Here is a 15,411-nt window from a genome sequence, read left to right as displayed (position 1 = left end):
CATAAGTAACTATGTCGGGGATGGGATTCGATCCCAGGTCCTCGGCGTGAGAGGCGAGTGTTCTAACCACTACACCAGGTCCGTCCCCAGTTTGAAATTTAGAGGTTCTCTGCGCAACCAATTAACTCTAATAAAAGTTATAATTCTGTTGTAATAATGTCAGTTGGGTGTTTATTACTATTTTGGCAAAATGGTACAAATATTACAATTGACATTTATTTTCGTTTCTTACCGCTTTAATTTGACGACGAAAGAAAGTTGCTCAAGGACAGTTCTCGGCGTTTATGTAGAAACAGGTAGACGCTATAGAAAACTTAGCCAAGTCATCCCTCAACGCACTTTATCCGCCCTCCTTGCATTGACCCCAATTTATGGCAGCAAAATTGGTACGTTGCGTTTGAAGGAGGAGTGAGAACCACCAACTGGCACATTCCGTTTTGGCTTTATTACTTCCTTGAGACTTGCACAGCCGGCTATTCGTCAAAGAACTACAACGAAAAAAGACGGAATATTTTCATCGCATTTTCCGTATTGGAACGAAATCGCCCGAAACTTGGCTTGTGCAGTTTGCTTACTCCGGCTAGTAAATTTATTCCAGAAATGTCCTCAATGCATGCGTTAGCCGATGGTGGGAATCGGTTTTGCTGAACGGGGACAGCGGTCAGCAGGAAGCACTATGATGATGAAGCATCCGCTGCTAGATTATCAGCTAAGTCCGATCGAATCTGACTAAGCAAGCAACCAAGCGGTGTCGCAATAAGTTAGGCAGGCACATATGGTAGAACTACCAGTTGTGGATTCAGAAGCAAAATGTTTCATGCCAAATTAATTTGTGTTAAAATTTTCCTGGGTCTATTAAGCTGTTCATAACGGAATTGTCAACTATTCTTTTTCTTCAATGCACTGCATCTCCATTAGGATTAAGTTTGCTTCTTAGCTCAATATTCTAAGAGCGCTATCCTGATTGTTTTTACTCGTATTTTGCATTTGTTGCATCCGTATATCTTGTCACAGACAATATAACTCTTTTTGATGTCCCGACTGGAACAGAGCTTGCTTATTAGTTCAGCGTTCTTATAGCATAAGCATAAGCATTGATGACCGTACAATTCGTAGTTGCTACTCCGTTATTGACCAGAATAATCAAAGTTGCACAAGGAATCAAGAGATGTAGCTTGGGAGTATATCTTTCCATCTTCAATGTACACTTTTGAGAACTCCAAACATTGAAAGGTCAATAACGGCACCGGCCACGTCCTTAAGGTCATCAGGGAAGGGAAGGAATGTTAGTGTGACATCCATTGTTACTAGAGACCGAGATCACCTCTGCATCTCCATGGTTGTCATGGAGAGGAGTTTTGTAAGTGGGGAGGGATCATAGCAGCATGATCAGGATTCACCTTGGTAAGTGATGCGATTCATGCAACCTTAGTTCAAAAAATCACCTATCAGTACTCTAAAGACAACGTAAACATACGGTAAGTCGACACTTTTAGCGTCGAACCATTTAAAGGTTATTTTTTTAATGATAAAAATCAGGCAAAAGGAAAGGTATGGACTCTAAGTCTACACTTAGAGTGATGAACTGTTCATATTTTGTTAAATCAATTGAATTCAGTAACATTCCCTCCGATGCCATGATATAAATACATTTCATAATATATTGTACATTTCAAATAAAAGCATGAAACGAGCTCACCAAATTGATCATCCATCCTTGATTGAGCAACTGTACCTAATTTAATCAGCATGCTCATTTCACTAAAGCAAAATATCCCTCCGACGGCGCGAAAACCCTCAAGAGCACAAATCCAGAGAACCATACAGCGGCTCAAGCTAAAAACCTGATCGATTTGTCACCGCAATTCAATCAAACCCTCAGGCCGATCCGCTGTCCATCTCTCCTGACCTCCAGAAAATTCGAGGTTAGGCCTCGATGCGTATTCAGATTCAGCTTGGGCTTCAAAGAAGTAGAACGCCTGCAGAATAAACCGTTTGATTTTCGCTACAGACACTTAACTTCTGAAATTTACTTGAATTTTACAAAATGTTAAGATACACGAGATTTTATTTGATTTGTTTTTAATATTGTGGTATTCTTATACATATGTAATGTATGTATTTCCACAATAAAATGAACGGTATGCTGAAGAGGCTAGACGTAATTTATGATTAAAACTCTGTGGGATACCACTGTAATATTAAATTATGCAGAATACAATACTTATTCATATGAGATCTCATTTGGAGTGTTCTCTAAATTATAAAATGAATTACATAATTTTCCAGCTTTTCAAAAATGATATACTTTTAAAAAAAAGTTTTGCATAAACCATACAAATCTGAAACACATTCATTTTAAGTGACTTGAATGAAATTTTGATCTATCTCCAAATAGGCATGGGTCAATAATAAGTGAAAAGCACCTTACTTTCGATGACTATCGTAAAAAGCGAACCTCCACCCTATAGGGAGGTTCGATAATGCATATTAGTTGGGTGGTGAAAGGCAGGATGTTAATTGCGACTGACGATTCTTTTCCTCCTAAAATGTTTGTTCTTATATAGAGAAGTAAACTATGTTAGAGGGTGCATTTACGTATCACAAGAAATGGGGACCACTACGTACTGCTGTCGATGATGGGCCATTTATACAAGTTTTGTTGACCTGATCCCGTGATGTTGAAGCAAACCAGGTCGGCTGGGCGTTATTTCAATATTGGTGAAATCGATGGATATAATGCCAGTAGTTCGTTTGGGCACAAATCAAAAGACTATTCTGCCCATAAACGCATAATTGTCTCATGTGAATAGAAAATTTAGCAAACATGGGACTGACATGCATTTATGGGCAGTATTCGAGTAAGCAAAGTAACTAATAAATTACTGTATTTTTTAGACTGTACTTTTGCATGGTTTTTTTCAGAGCTCAGAGAAATTACTATCAACTCATAAAGATTGCGAACTTCTTCTCAACCATCTTGAAGAGAAGAAGCACAAATGTTTTACTTATGACGACAAAACTGAACGTATGTTCAAAGTCGTCTTGAAAGGTCTCTCATGTCACCTGAAGAGTCACCTGAAGAGATCAAAAATGGAATAAATGATTTACTTGGATTTCCCCGGTCAAAGTAATCATTATGAAAAGAGAACCTGATCTGGAATTCGTCGGAATGGGCTTTCTCAAGAATATTATTTAGTTCACTTTAATAAAAGTGATCGAAATAACATTAGAGCTTCCGAAAAAGCAAGACTTATGTTTGATGTCCGTGTGACATGGGAACATTTCCAGAACCCCACTCAGTGCCGTTGGTGCCAAAAGTGGGGTCACGGAACAAAACATTGCCGCATGGATGCTAAATGCCTAATTTGTGGAGGTTCTTCTCACGCTAAGTCATGTGAAGGAAGATACCAATAAGTCTATATGCGCAAATTGCGGGGCAATCATAAGTCTAACTTTTGGGATTGCCCTTCGCGTAGGCGAGTCATCGAGGCTTGTGCCAGGCATATGAACGGTACTGTCCGTTACGTTAACGGTCGTTTCCTGAATTCCCCTGGTAGACTATCGAACAATACTCATTTTTCAGTTAACGATCGCTTGATTTAGAATCATACCCATCAGGTGGATTATAATCATGCTCATTCATAAACATTTTTTTCCGTCGGGTATTCGTTAGAATCTTCTACTTTCGAAAGTATCTACCCAAGAAAAATCCTATGCCGATATCGCAGCAAGTAATTTAAACTCCTCCCCTTTTCATACTACGAGTAACCGTTCTAATTGTTTCAAATCAAATGGAAATAAAACCCTGCCGCCACAGGAAATTTCTACTCCGCAACTTCGTCTACCGAAAATTCTAACGGAAAATCATCAGATAATGTACCCACTTCAAGTGATATGTCTCCCTCTGATTTTATTTTTCTAACTGAACAATTGAATCAAACGATTGATGCAATGTTCAAAACCACCACTATGACTGAAGCAGTCCATGTTGGAGTAAAATTTAAATTGTTATAGGATTACGTTTTTCTAATGGATAAAAATAATTATTTTAATATTTTAAATTGGAACGCTCGTTCTCTGAATGGTAAAGAGGACGAGCTGTTTAATTTTCTAACAGCTAATAACATACATATAGCAGTTATTACTGAAACTTATTTGAAACCTGGATCCAAATTGATTTTTGTTTATCGGAATGATCGATTAGATGGGGAATGTGGGAGAGTTACAATCAGCATTCATAGGCGTATAAAACATCAACTTTTTACGTCATTTGAAACTAAAGTTTTTGAAACTTTAGGTGTTTCTATTGAAACACAGCTTGATAAATATATTTTCATAGCTGCCTATTTCCCTTCTTAATGCTCTGGACAGCAAGTTAATTTGCTCCAAACTGACTTGCAAAAATTGACTCGCAATAAGTCAATTTTTTTGTCATTGGTGACTTTAATACCAAACATCGGTAATGGAATAATTTGCAAAGTAATTCCAAAATTTGAATCCGTGATTATAGACGACGATCTTAACTCTTGATCCGTTCTAAAAACGTGAAGAGAAGGCAATTTCAACGCACTCGCCATTCAGCTATGGAAATTATATGGCAAGATCTGCAAGAAATTAAAAAACGATTTTCACAATTAAGAAACAAACATTTTGAAAATAAATTTTCTCAATTAGACCTGGCTTTAAGCCCTTTTGGAAATTATCTAAAATTTTGAACCGGCATTGAAAGAGGAAAACAAATTATTACTAACTAATTGCGAAAAAGCTCATAAACCTGCTATGCAGTTTGAAATCGCGCACAATATTAATTTAGGACTTACTAGTCCAAGTAAAAATCAAGTTACTCAGGCCTTCGAAAAATCAAGAGAACATTTTCAAAAATTCCTGGGAGACTGATTTGGAAGAAGTGAGAACTATTATTAAAAAAATCAAAAATATGAAAGCTCCTGCCGATGATGGAATTTTCTACATCCTCATCAAGAAATTTCCAGGAAGTAGCTTATAATTCTTAGTTGATATATTTAACAAATGTTTTTAATTGGCATATTTTCCTGACAAATGGAAAAATGCTAAGGTTGTTCCAATTTTGAAACCAGACAAAAATCCTGCAGGAGCTTCTATCTATCGTCCAATCAGCTTGCTTTCCTCCTTCAGTAAACTTTTTGTAAAGGTCACTTTGAACAGAATGATGGTCCACATCGATGAAAATTCAATTTTTGCTAATGAATAGTTCGGATTCCGCCATGGACATTCGACCACTCATCATCTTTTAATTAGATTCGTTCCAACAAATCTGAAGGGTATTCTACTGGTCTTGCTCTTCTAGACATAGAAAAAGCATTCGACAGTGGTTGGCATGAAGACTTGATTGTAAAATTAAAAATCTTTAATTTTCTAACATACCTACATTGTTAGAATAATTCAAAGTTATCTGTCAAATCGTACACTTCAGGTTATTTATCAGATTTCCAGGTCTGAAAGACTTCCTGTAAGAGCTGGTGTTCCTCAAGGCAGCATTTTGAGACCGATATTATACAATAGAGTGATTCCAAGCAACAGCACAAAAATTTGGTAAATTTTTTAATTCATTTTTTTCTATTGAGCTGAAACTTTGCACAGTTTTCCAGTTCCATCTAAATCGTCATTTTCCGATATCAAATCTTCAAGTTGAGTCACGACTAACTTTTCAAAAGGGTGTATGTGAAAATGGTTCAAAAATATTCAAAAAGCTGCACAGCAAAAACGGTTCGTTCGATTGTTAGACAACTAAAGAAACAAAGTTAGACAACTAAATAAAGATTCCAAAAAATATACACACAGTAAAAAAAAAATTTTTTTTGCATTAAAAAACATAATTTTTGACACAAAAACTCAAATATCTCAAAACCCTATCGGAATACCAACGTAATTTTTTGAGGGATTTGGTGATGGTAAACCAATAAACAAAAAAATTATGACATTTCAAACATGTCACAATTTTCACATTTAGTAGAAAAAAATATTTTTTTTTCGGTGTAAATTATTACGGGAACCGCAGTTTGTTGCTGATTTTATTGTTAAGGGCCTTGCGTGAATTAAACAAGTCGTTTTCATGTATTCATTAGTATTATGTATATTATATGTATAAATATTATGTAAATGTATAAATATTATATGTATATGTATATATGTATAAATTAAAATGAATTAACAGATTACACGAAAATATTTTTTTTTTTACCATGATATTTTTTTTAGAGTATGATCGATGAGTTTCTAAATGTTATATATAAACTTTAAAAGTTTTGGATTTGGGTATGCGTTATGAGATCATGAAAACATTTTATTAATACTTATTTATTTATTTATTTTTATTCAATTTTTTTTACAATATCGAACACTTTTGCATCATTATCAGTACAGTTCGAGTATAGTTTTGCTTTAATTTTATTTTCTGACAATGGAATGAAACAGTGAAATTTTTGGGTTCCTTGGATCGTTTTCGCGTTATTATATTGCTCGCTGAGCTCTGATGCCGTTAATTCGTACTCTTCAGTAGTAGTAAAACAAAATGATAATTTTGTCAAATCTTCTTCTTTTCTGCGATTCGCCCAATCAAATAGTTCTTTTGCAGTTTTAATTGGATGCTCACGTTCTTTGGCTAAACTTGCTCTTGTGGCCATGTGCTTTATGGTTCCTCCAATAGCATCACAAGGACCTTTGTACCATTCTGCATCAATTTCGTACTTTGATTTAAATTGACATAGGCTCGAAAAATTCTTACGGTTTTTGTACTGCGATGCTGCTCCATCAGACATGAAATATATCTTTCTGATTTCTTTATCCTTATCAACGCGTAAAAAGTTAATCATTTTGGCAATGAACAAATTTACAGATACTGAGTCGTGTCTTAAATCTTCGGAAATTACAATAAAACTAAAATGTTCAATTTGCGTACTTCCATTGAAATAAATAACGAATGGATGAATTGTAGCTTGTTGTACGTTCCAGTGATGGAACTGCACTTCATCTTGCAATACAAAGCTATAGTTTTCAGAAAAATCACAAATGACTAAAAATTCACCATCTTGTAATGTATTTTTCGTATTTTTTGAAAAGCGGGATTGCTCTGTTTTAATAAAGTCGTGAGGAATTAAACTTTCTAATTTCAAGCAAAAAAATGACACAAACTCATCTACAGGTTTTACAATAGTTTCTAGGTCACACCTATCCGTGGTCACCCATTGCTCAAATGATAACTGATCAATATAATTTTCTTCAAACTCAGCGAATAAAGTATTTTCCAATGATGAAGAATCTGGACAATCCGAACAAGATCGTAGATAGCAATTTGATGTTGTATTTTCACACAAAAGACTACCAGTTAACATTTTAATATCCTTTGATAAATTGATTCTTTTCAAACTATGTAAGATTAGGTTAATATTTTCGTGTGTTGTGCACACACAAACATTATGTGTTCCTGAATTGGATAGAAGCTTGCATTCCCTTGGACGAAGGCTTGCAAATGAGGAAAAATTTACCTTAATATTTTCGTTAATTTCCTTGAAGCGTGTATACGCTTCTTTCAAAGTAGTCATCATTAATCGTTTTTGGATTGCTTAACGCTTTCCATATTTTTTTTACAGATACATAATCTTTTTGGCCAGGCATAGCTCTACTTACTTCATCGTCTTCAAAATACTGAATTATTTTTTCTTTTGTCTCATCTGTTAATGAAGTACTCGACCTAGCATTTTTGGTTGCAAGACAGTTATTTTTGAATTGTTTTGCCTCTTTTGCTGTATTTCTATTGGTTTTGAACTCATCAATGGCGTCTTGAATCCCGCTTTCAGTTTATCTATGGTGCTTTCGGTGAGATTTCGTAGCTCTTTCGAACAATTTTTTTTCTGCAAACGGCCTGCAACAGTTGAGAAAGCGACTACTCATGTTGCTCGTTAGATTTTAATAAACAAAATCACTTTTAAGTTTTTACTGACTAGTTTGGTGTCGTTTGCTTGACTGAAGAAAAATTTTACAATTAAATCTTTTATAACCATAGGTATGTACCTATCATGTTTTTGATGTTGTTGAAGTTACTCGCTTTCTCCCAAATATGATTAACAAAGTCTATTCTCTACCAAGGCGGGTCTATACCCAGGTGTAATCAGATTTTAACTTTGTGGAGAAAACCAGCGCCGAGAAAACCGACCTGCTTTACGTATACTAGATCACCTGGGTATAGACCCGCCTTGTTCTCTACGAGGTAAGCTTTTTGCAGGTAAACTAGTCGTATACCTGTATAGAAAACTTTTTTTGTAGCTTTTGTCTTCAATATTAGATTTCTTATAGATTTCTTTTATCAAAAGGTTTCAACACTATTGAGGGAATTTTTCTTCAGTTACGTACAATAAAAAATATGACACTATCAAGACTTTAGATCACAACACTGGATCGCGTCTAACTTTCTAATAGATGCTATAATAGTTATGAATAATTAAATAAAATATCATGAAAACAACTTGTTAACCTCATGTGGTACCCTTAACAAAAAATTCAGCAACAAACTGCGGTCCTAAGAAAAATTAACAATGAAAAAAAAAATTTCACTAAGTGTCAAATTTGTGAAATATTTGAAATGTCATAACTTTTTTGTTTATTGGCTTACCATCACCAAATTTTTATGGTAGATAGCTAATATAATGGACCGTTTTCCCTAAAAAAATTACGTTGGTATTCCGATAGGGTTTTGAGTTTTTGTGACAAAAATGATGTTTTTTAATGCAAAAAAATTTTTTTTTTACTGTGTGTATTTTTTTGGAATCTTTATTTAGTTGTCTAACTTTGTTTCTTTGGTTGTCTAACAATCGAACGAACCGTTTTTGCTGTGCAGCTTTTTGAATATTTTTGAACCATTTTCACATACACCCTTTTGAAAAGTTAGTCGTGACTCAACTTGAAGATTTGATATCGGAAAATGACGATTTAGATGGAACTGAAAAACTGTGCAAAGTTTCATATATTTTTGAAATGGTCGATCAGAATCGACTTGCATGCCTCCGTGGAATCCCTCAATACTGACTTACCTGATTTAAGCTTAATTTAGTTTTACAAAAACTAGGATGCTAGTGCTGCCAAACACAGAACACCTAAATGTAAGAAACGAGTCCAGAGTTCGAAATAATACTAATAAACGAATAAATAAAAAAATAACTTTCTTGATGATCTCCCATACACTCTGCATGTATTTATGTCCAACAGCACTTGCCGTATCCTTTGAAACGAATTCACCGAAATCACAGTAGGAAATGTTGAACAAATTAATCCCGTGATAATATCATTCACTTTCGCTGTGGTTCCATTATTCACACCAAAACAGCCATTTCCACCGGAACCACACTTGAAAGAGAATCCAATAAGATAAAACACCTCGTTCGCGGAATGAATTCGTCGTAAAACACGAACGCTAAAAGTCACTTCCTTTAGGTACTTCCTCCGACGATAGTCACGCGATGAGGATAACAATTAACGAGGATTCCATCGCCAGGCATACCGAGCTAAAGCCGATCACTAATTGAATTCGATTGATTTTGGACAATGTTCATAAAAATAGTGGGAAAGGACACGACGACACAACTTACAGGCGACGATGTTTGAAGAGATAATCAATTGCCCATCGATGTAACCATATTACAGTGGCAAAGGGATAGGGGTATCCTGAATCACACTGTCGGCACTTGGAATCCTTTTTTCCAGCGAGTCTAAGCCGAACTGATCTCGCGGAAGGTTACCGAAAGACTAAAGTTCACCGCCGGCAGGTGAAAGCGTCTTAGTTAGGTCTCAGAAGGACATGGGAAAGGCAAAGGATAAGACTGTTTTGATCGGAAGTTAGCAGCGGCGACTTCAGATTCTTCTGATGATAAAGGAAGAAGTGGCAAGGAACGCGACGAGGTATACAAAAGGATATAGCACTACACTAATTGGTAGGTGCCTTTGGTGGAGAACCCGAATAGAAAATAGTTTGTTCATTTTTTGCCAATGAACAGTTCGGATTCCTATATGGACATTTGACCACTCATAAGCTTTTACATGTAACAAATTTGATTCATTCCAACAAATTTGTAGGCTACTCTACTGGTCTTGCTCTTCTAGACAAAGAAAAATCATTCGACAGTTTTTGACATGAATACTTGATTGTAAAAAAAATCCAACATGCATTGTTAGAATAATCCAAAGTTATCTTTCAAATCGTACACTTCAGGTTAATTATAAGAACTCCAAGTCTGAAAGAGCTATGCAAAAAAGTTTGGATATTTTTTTCTCATACTTGCAAAAATGGAAGATTTCTCCTAAAGCATCTAAACTTATAATATTCCCATATAAAACTAAAGCTCTTTAAAACCTTCAAGTAGACATGTTGTCACGATTAGAGGGATTCCAATACATTGGTTAGATGAAGTTAAGTATCTAGGGATTATGCTAGATAAAAATTTAGCTTTCAAAAATCACATTGACGGCATTCAAGCCAAATATAACAAATATATAAAATGTCTCTATTCTACTCATTATCAGAAAATCAAAACATTGTCTTAAAAACAAGCTTTTGATCTTCAAACAGATTTTCAGGCCAGCCATGTTGTATGCTGTATCAATATGGACTAGCTGTTGTAATACCAGGAAGAAAAATCTGCAGAGGATTCAAAAGAAAATTTCGAAAATGATTCAGAAGCTCCCTCTGTGGTACAGTAGGGTTTTGTTCTACTTTGTCGTAAGCACTATTATTCGTCGTATCATACTTAAAATGTTCCACTACGGCGAAAATTCCAAGGTTTGCTTTGAAAAATTCTGGTGGGACTCCTGGCAGAATTTAAGAAAAGCTCCAGGGCGCCATTGATTCTCAGCAAACTTGAAACAAACTGAATTAGATAAATCTCGATTACTTTTTCAAATCGACGTAAGTAACTTTTATACGGTTTTGAGAAAAATAATTAGGAACAATCAAAATCTATCTTCTAAAACTGTTTTAAAATGAATCACCTTTTTAACATTTTTTTGCCGTGTACTTAGCTCAAATTTTGCATACACTCAGCTCACGTTCAAACACTAGGTAGTTTCTATTATTTCCCACAAAAATAATTATAAGAAAATGATAAGCCGTTTCATTCAGTTACTTTCGACGTTTTTCTACCAGTGTAAAATCGGCTCAAGTAGTGTTTTGTTTTGATTAGTGGTTAAGTCACTTTGTCTCTCCATACAGCGGGGCGGCGAAAGTAGTGGTTAGGTTGCGAAAGTTGAAAATGTTACTTTCGTCGTTTTGTAAATCCGGAAATCAAACGTTCTAAAAGTGAAAAGTTGAGTTGGTACAGAGCGGTACGTATAGATTTCCGCCTGCTTAACACGTAGGATCGATAAAGTAAGTTTGTATACTTTTTTGACTTGAGTCTGTATGAATAAGTTTTCGAGAAATGATGTGCATTAGTAAATGAAAAAAAATCTTCCGCGTATGATAAAACTAACTAAATGTTTTAACAATCGAATTATCGAAAGCAATCATATTACTTTTGATTATGATTTGGGGTGCCCAAACGTAAAGTCATGTAAAAGTAAAATTTTGAGCGATTTTAGGGTGAGTATACCATGACCCGACAGTTATGGATCAAATAGTGTAGAGTCCAACCTATAAAATTCAATAAAACGACATGGAAAACGTAAAATTGTAATTTAAAAGCACGAATCGAATCGTTTCAAATTGGAACTTTGGTTAGTAAACTGTTTTGAGTGTAATATTTACATAGGATTGCATATTCAAATTAAAAACTGTGTCAGTTCCTGAAAACCATATTATGGATCAATTTTCATATTACGGATCAAATTGTGACATCAGTGCGCAAAATCAAGAGATTTTCAACTCAATGCATCTGTATTGCATGGTATGGCGAAAGTTAACAATGTGTCATACATTACTGCAAAAAAAAAAAATAGCAGTGTTAGAGCTGGAAACAAGGGTAAAATGCCCTTTTTATTGTGATAGTGCATTGTAGTAACTGAGATATGAACTGTTTCCGCTCCACACCAAGTTTTCCACCCATTTTTGTCTGCTAAAATATGAAATTTACAAACCTTGATGTTTTATTAGTTTTATCCTTAGTGCTATTGTCTGAAAATGTCGAATCCAATGCATAAAATAGCAGAAATCTACATTCTTTGGAAGTGATCCATAACCGTGGTAAACAGTCATTTCCTGGTACATATTATGGATCACTAATTAGAAGTGCTAATATTCGGTATTTTGAATAAAAATTCAAGTTAAATGTTTTCCAAAGATGAACTCATACTAAATCGAAGCGAACGAGCATAAAACATGCTATAACATTTGAATTTTACCACCTGTGGGAGCTTATTAATGCTGACGGCACTTCTTACAGAAAACGACCATATAATGATAGCTGTGTGGTATCAACTAAACATTTGTCAAAAACACCGTTATTTAGCGGTTGAATGTTGTGCTTAACATTACAAATGGTAGGAGACAAATAGTATAACATGGGAAAAATATGTTTTACGTCAACGTTTATGTTTTGAGCGAGATATCCGATGTTGAACGCCAAAGTGATCCGTCACTGTGGGTGATCCGTAACTGTGTGGGCATGGTACTAAAAAATTGTACTGTTTTCAAGCTTTCCAACGGTATTTTCAGGTGTTTTTTCGACAAACAGAAAACATAACATAATTAGTAGAGAATTGGTATGCTTTATACTGCCCTTACTCGCTTAACATTCCCATAAATATAGAAAATCCCATAGAATGCGGGACTTAGTACGGGCAGTGTAGTTCACATACAACAAAATTTTAAACTAGTCAAGAGCAGATTTTTGTGACGCCCGTTTGATTCTACCCCTTTTAATTAATATTGTGCAATTATGTTTGTTTTGACATTCCTTATAAAACGCGTTTTGGGTAATGAAATAATCGCTCAAAGACATGGGAAAGAAAGAGTTACGGCTTAGTCAGCGAATAAATATTTGCTCATTTGTTTAAGTTGCTAGTGAAATGCCTAAAAATATTTCCAAAAAATAGCTGCAGGGCTGTTACAAATCCTTCAAAATCTTATCCGCGAAAATCGCGACTGGCAAAACTCGATCCGCGCCTGAAGGCACCAATCCGTAACAATAAAATATACTCAAAAACTCATATCTAGGATATCTGCACCGGAGTCGGAAAATGTCAAAAAAGAAAATTGATTTTCCAATTTCCTATTGGAGATTTTACTTTGGAAAGCATCGTCAACTACAATAATCGTACATCAGAATGATATGGTCAGGCTCACCAATTTTTTTTTTTCATGGGGCGATGAAATTCACAAATTTTAAATGTCATTTGAATTGAAATTCACTGACATTCGAAGGTGCAGATTCTGCACCAATGGTTGGGCAAGTACCAGTAGTTTAAACTTTGAACAGTAGGTCAAAACGTATATTTTCGATTAAAAAAACGTCATATTTATTTTCCTTTCAAAAGAGTGCTTCTAGTCGATTTGCAAAATTTCAGCTTATCAACCATATCTCATATCGAAAATTAAGTGTCCTTGAAGATTTTTGCCACAGTAGTTACTGTCGTGTTGCAGTATAGGTTCAACTAATAAAAGCAATGTACAAAAAGGATGTATTGAAATAAAGAGAAATTGAGAAAAGTCCTAGAGATGATTTGCATGCACCGCATTTGCATGCATACGAGAAAATTTAATTGGTGTTGCGAGGGAAAAAAAAAATAAAACTATGTGTAAATCAAATATTTCGTTCGAAACACAAGTACTATTTTTCTACATTTTTTTTTTCTTTTTAGATGTTGAAATTATTTGCTTGTCATAAAAAGATCAACTAAGGGAGTCTTGATAGACTCATCAAGACTCCCTTAGTTAATCTTTCATTCGTTAATTTGTCATGATCTTTAGTTTTCAGATTTTCCGCTATTGGTAGCGGAAACCTAATTGAAATTTAGGCTCATGATTGGATGGAATCAAACGTCATGCCAAAGATCAAAGTGTGCAGAAAGTTATAAAGAATTAATCAGACATCTTTAATTTTCTACATCCTCATCAAGAAACTTCCAGAAAGTAGCTTATCATTTCTAGTTGATATATTTAACAAATGTTTTCAATTAGCATATTTTCCTGACAAATGGAAAAATGCTAAGGTTGTTCCAATTTTAAAACCAGACAAAAATCCTGCAGAAGCTTCTAGCTATCGTCCAATCAGTTTGCTTTCCTCCATCAGTAAACTTTTTGAAAAGGTTATTTTGAACAGAATGATGGCCCACATCAACGAAAATTCAATTTTTGCCAATGAACAGTTCGGATTCCGCCATGGACATTCGACCACTCATCAACTTTTACGTGTAACAAATTTGATCCGTTCCAACAAATCTGAAGGCTATTCTACTGGTCTTGCTCTTCTAGACATAGAAAAAGCATTCGACAGTGTTTGGCATGAAGGTTTGATTGTAAAATTAAAAAACTTTAATTTTCCAACATACATTGTTAGAATAATTCAAAGTTATCTGTCAAATCGTACACTTCAGGTTAATTATCAGAACTCCAGATCTGAAAGACTTCCTGTAAGAGCTGGTGTTCCTCAAGGCAGCATTTTGGGACCAATATTGTACAATATTTTCACATCTGACTTACCTGAGTTACCTCAGGGATGTCAAAAATCTTTGTTTGCGGATGACACAGGCCTCTCCGCCAAAGGTCGAAGCCTGCGTGTCATCTGTAGTCGATTGCAAAAAAGTTTGAATATTTTTTCTTCATACTTGCAAAAATGGAAGATTTCTCCTAATGCTTCCAAAACTCAACTAATAATATTCCCACATAAACCAAAAGCTCTTTATTTGAAACCTTCATGTAGACATGTTGTCACGATGAGAGGGATTCCAATAAATTGGTCAGATGAAGTTAAGTATCTAGGGCTCATGCTTGATAAGAATTTAACTTTCAAAAATCACATTGAGGGCATTCAAGCCAAATGTAATAAATATGTACAATGTCTCTATCCCCTTATTAATAGAAAATCAAAACTTTGTCTTAAGAACAAGCTTTTGATATTCAAACAAATTTTCAGGCCAGCCATGATGTATGCTGTACCAATATGGACTAGCTGTTGTAATACCAGGAAGAAAGCTCTGCAGAGAATTCAAAATAAAATTTTGAAAATGATTCTGAGGCTTCCTCCCTGGTATAGTACCAATGAGTTACATAGAATATCCAATGTTGAAACATTGGAACAAATGTCAAATAAAATAATAAATAATTTCAGGCAAAAATCTTTACAATCTTCTATTGCCACGATTAATGCGTTATATGTTTAGGTTAAGTTAGGTTAAGTATATTTAAAGCGTTTTTTTTTCTCTTATAAGCAGGTGAAATCAACTCAC

The 15,411-nt window shown here is 34.8% G+C and overlaps 1 protein-coding gene across 4 annotated transcripts in view; it reads right to left on the bottom strand.

Moving 5' to 3' along the window:
* LOC5578537 (basic-leucine zipper transcription factor A) overlaps nucleotides 1–15,411 on the bottom strand; it is a 121,318-nt gene that overhangs the window by 99,952 nt on the left and 5,955 nt on the right. Inside the window, exon 1 of one of the 4 annotated variants that reach the window (XM_021841581.1) lies at nucleotides 9,624–9,780. The exons of the other annotated variants lie outside the window; for them this stretch is intronic. The gene's annotated coding sequence lies outside the window, so the exon portion shown is untranslated. Of the gene's footprint in view, nucleotides 1–9,623; nucleotides 9,781–15,411 lie in introns of those variants that run through there. 4 annotated transcript variants of the gene reach the window in all.

This window comes from Aedes aegypti, chromosome 2, assembly GCF_002204515.2.
Source record: "Aedes aegypti strain LVP_AGWG chromosome 2, AaegL5.0 Primary Assembly, whole genome shotgun sequence".
NCBI classification, from domain to species: Eukaryota; Metazoa; Arthropoda; class Insecta; order Diptera; family Culicidae; genus Aedes; species Aedes aegypti.
This window is presented reverse-complemented; position numbering and strand designations above follow the sequence as displayed.